The sequence below is a fragment of the Erinaceus europaeus genome, chromosome 19 (genome assembly GCF_950295315.1).
Source record: "Erinaceus europaeus chromosome 19, mEriEur2.1, whole genome shotgun sequence".
Lineage (NCBI taxonomy): Eukaryota > Metazoa > Chordata > Mammalia > Eulipotyphla > Erinaceidae > Erinaceus > Erinaceus europaeus.
This window is the reverse complement of record NC_080180.1, coordinates 32,140,726-32,145,413: the sequence shown is the minus strand read 5'-3', so window position 1 is coordinate 32,145,413 and position 4,688 is coordinate 32,140,726.

The window sequence follows — 4,688 nt, the reverse complement described above, 5'->3', positions numbered from 1 at the left end:
TCCCTGTCCCATCCCCTCCATTGGAAACTTCCCTATTCTCTGTTGCTCTGAGAGTGTGGACCAGAAGGTAGAAGATTTCGCTTCAGTCATTGCTTCTCCACTGCATATGACATTGGCAGGTCTATCCATACCCCTAGCCTGTTTCTGTCTTTCCCTAATGGGGCTCTGCAGATGTGAGGTTCCTGGACACATTGGTGAGGTTGTATGCCCAGGGAAGTCAGGATGACATCATGGTAGCATCTGCAACTTGGTGGCTGAAAGGTGGTAAGATATAAAACAGGACAAATTATTTAATAAACAGAAACCCAAAGGTAAAAATAGAGCAGATGAAACTAGGAATCTTCATGTGGGAAGAAGCTATTTTAGGTATGTTTCATGGGGCCTATAACTTCTATAATTGTTGCCTGAGCCTCATAGCTAACATTCAGAGGGACTGAAAGTGTTGTCTGGGAAGATGGTTTCAGAGCTGAGAATAGGCCTAGAAAGCTGGCTTAAGTCAGAGAGTAGCTCGCACTTACTGTCTATTATTGCTGTGTTACTCTGCCCATCTCTATGACTTCACTTAGTGTTCTAGCATTTGATTTTCAGCCATCGTGCTTTTGTCACCTTTTTTATCATGGATTCACATGCACTTATGTTCTCTTTGTGGGTCATGAGACACTTCAATTATAAGGGAGGAGTGTAATGGGTAGTCTTGGGAATGAGATCAACTCAAGTTCTGAGAAAACACACTCCAATAGACATTTATCTAACTTCCTTGATCTTCAGTTGTGTGTGTGTGTGTGTGTGTGTGTGTGTGTGTGTGTGAGTGAGTGTGTGTGTGTGAGTGTGTGTGTGTGAGTGTGTGTGTGTGTGTGAGTGTGTGTATGTGTGTGTGTGAGTGTGTGTGTGTGTGAGTGTGTGTGTGTGTGTGTATGTGTGTGTGTGTGTGTGTGTATGGTGTGTGTTTACCAGAGCACACTATTCAACTCTGCCTGATGGTGGAAGAGTGATTGAACCTAGGCTCTTGGGAGTCTTGGGCATGAAAGTCTTTTGCGTAACCATTATGCTATCTGCCCTGCCCAATCCCACAGTCCCATGCAGTGAGCATATTTATTTTGCATTACCAAACACTAGGCATCTTTTCACCAAGGATTCAAGGAAGTATTAAAATGATTCTTAGTCTAAATCATTTATTTTATTACTTATTCTTTTGCCCTCCCTACCTGTATTTATCTATATTACTTAATTTTTAGTAATGTCATGTTTGGTAGAGGGGGAGGATGGGGAGCTTCAAAGATCACTGAAATTTGATTTTACATTTATTTCTTTTCCTGCTTTGATGAGGGTCATTAGCTTCTGGAAATGGGACTCCAATGCCTAGTTTCATTTTTCTCGTCTTTCCTTGTTGCTCTGTCTTTAGATAGGCAGCATAATGAAGTGTGCAATGCTCTTGTTACGCTGGGAGCAAGTGACTTCATTCATATTAACACAGCCTGTGAAGGCAGGGATCCTGAAGGACTACATGTTCACGATGAATTTTTATATTTGACAACCCTCAATGTAGCAAGATCATTGGTACTTGAAGCAAAGAGGTTTTTCAAAAGTATGTGATAATTTTCCACCAATGTTTTTTTTTTTTATTTTCAGTTTGTTTGTTGAAAAGTCCCTGTGAAATCACATACTGTGCCCAACATTCTGTGGCTCTAATGGTGGACCATGTACAAATTCTTGTTCTCTTTTTTTTCCCCCCTAATGATGCTCTTCCCCTGACCTTTCCTTTGAAGTTACACCTCATAAATTCTTTTAGCGGTTCCAGGACTGAAAGCTTGTTCCGTCCCAGTAATAAGATGCATCTTTTTTGGCAGTACTATTTACAGACTTTTTCTTATTTTCCACTGCAGTGATTTAGGTGGATTGTCAGAAAATTCAAGTACAGTGATTCCTATGAAGCTCTGCCTATCGGATTTGTTAACTGTATATTTACTGATAAAGACATCTGCATTTTTAGTAAACTTTAGTGACACAATATATGTCATTGTTTGAATGGCAAAAACAAACAGTCTTATTTTCTTTTGCTTCCACACTTTGTTCTTCTTCTTTTTTTTTCCTCCAGGGTTATTGCTGGGGCTCAGTGCCTACACTACGAATCCACTGCTCCTGGAGGCCATTTTTTCCCCTTTTTGTTGCCCTTGTTGTTGCCATTATTATTATTATTGTTGTCACTGCTGCCATTGTTGTTGGATAGAACAGAGAGAAACAGAGAGAGGAGGGGAGACAGACAGGGGGAGAGAGACACCTACAAACTTGCTTCACTGCACTCCCCTGCAGGTGGGGAGCCAGGACCTCAAACTGGGATCTTTATGCAGGTCCTTGCGCTTTGCACCACGTGCGCCTAACCATCTGTGCTACTGCCCTTACCCCTGCTTCCACACTTTTTTTTTTTTTTTTCCCTGCAGGGTCACTGCTGGGATTCAGTGCCTATACTATGAATCCACTGCTCCTGGAGGCCATTTTCTCCCATTTTGTTGCCCTTGCTGTTATTGTTGCCATGGATGTTGTTGTTGTTGGATAGGACAGAGAGAAATGGAGAGAGGAGGGGAAGACAGAGAGGAAGAGAGAAAGACAGACACCTGCACACCTGCTTGAACTCTCGTGAGGCAACTGCCTCCTGTAGGTGGGGAGCCAGGGGCTCCAACAGGGATGCTTGCTCCCACCCTTGCGCTTTGCACCATTGTTGTTTAAATTCGTGGGCTCTTGCTGGCCGGGTTGGCTTCACGGCGGGTAACAGAGACGCGGAGACAATGGCTGGGCAGGGAAGCTGTATTTCTTTATTCAGGAACAACGATTCATAAACTAAGACAAACTAATAACCAAACAGAACTCTGCTGTCTCTTTGCGGCGGCACAAGCACTCTCTCTTACTCTGCAACTCAGGAACTCTCGAACTCAGGAACTCAGGAACCCTCTCTCAGGGTTCCTTGGGGCGGGGCCAAGCGGGCCCGCGAAATTAACTGGATTGATCCAATTCTCTTGGCGGGGGAGGGCTAGAACAAACCAATGTAAAGCATACAATGATTCCCCCTTTTCTTTTAACTAAATGGCTACAGTATCAAGGGTGTGGGGTGAACAGAAACCTATATCGTACAGGCATTTTTATAAAAAGAAACTGGCACAAACATGGAGAAACATGCAAGCAACTAACAAGAACCAGTGTACTGCTAAGGGAAGGCCTGAGGGGGCCATATCTGCCTCTGTGGGCTAAACTTTATCAGCTTAAAAAAACATTTCTTGCCTCTGGGGGGCTACTTGCCTAGATGGGCATTTGCATGGGGGCAGGGAATGGCCTAGAGTCCCAAAGGCAGCTGGCTGCAATTTACTTACTATGAAACAAAACTTGTTATTAGCATATCTACTGCACGATCCAACGTTTCTAATAGAGAAGGAATTTGAGACTTTTACATATCAACAACGTCTTTTAACCTTTTGTTACACCCATTCAAGATGGAGTCATGTTGTACTCAGGAAAGGAAACCTCAGGCATGAAAATAATTAGCATAGCCATTGTGCGATCTACCATTTCTAATAGAGAAGGTAATGGAGAGTTTTACATATCAACAAGTCTATTTAACCTTTTGTTTAGACCAACTTAGATAAAATATATTGCTTGTTAACTAATTTTTACCTTAGACTTTAAATGTAAGTTAATTTTATCTTTATGAGAATTACGTTGAAAACCTTTTTCATTTAACTTTGACTAGTAAGAATTTAGCCTTAAAGCTACTGTTTACCAAATTTTAAATATACACATAAACATGGTCATTAATACACAAGGAGAGAAACCTTTGTTACGAAGACATGTCATTTTAAACACGAATTTAAATCTATACTGTCTTAGTTGTTGGGAGGGGGGTTCACCATCCGGAGGTGGCTTCCCGTGCAGCTTCACTTCTAGGAATTGCAGGTTGCGATCTCTGCACAAATCTCTGTGTACTCCAGCTTGTCTGCCTTCAGACCGGACCAGCAGCTGGAGATCTCGTGTGCCCAGTTTCGGCAGGGAGCCCGAGGGTCCGGGAGGCCCAGGATCGTTCCAGAATTCATAGCAAGAGGGCAGGTGGGCCAGGCTTGTAGAAGGTGTGGGCCTAGGTGCCCAGGGGTGGTGGCCATGATAGGCCGCTGCGGCCCTGCCCCATAGCCCTGTCATGTCTGCTGCCCTGCTCGCAGTGGCCGAGCAGTGTGGAGGGATCACGCGTCCAGTGCCCTGTGCCATGCGGTGGAGAGCCGGCTCTTGTGGGCTGGCCTCGGGCTCTTGCATGTTGGCATCGGGCTCTTGCATGTTGGCATCGGGCTCCAGCGTGTTGGCATCAGGCTACTGTGAGCTGCGGGGCTGTGGGCGCGGTGCGCGGGGTTGTCTGGGCGCAGCCGCCTGGCTGGCTGTTTAACCAGGTGGAAACAGCAGCTCTGTGCCTTGCCTCTTTCCCGCTGGCTCTTCCCGCTGGCTGTTCTGAGTTCACCCGAGCGAGTAGAAACCACAGAGTGGTCCAGAGATAAATGTTCCAGAAACAGCAAAACAATCTCGTGAAGAAAGAGCAGAGGCCTTTGGAGATCTCTTCACAAGCAGAAGAGAAGGCCATAGTGCATAGGTAGCCAAATTCTCTTTACTTATCTGAGAGATGCGCAGGTCAGGTCCACGTGGGCGCCATTTGTTGT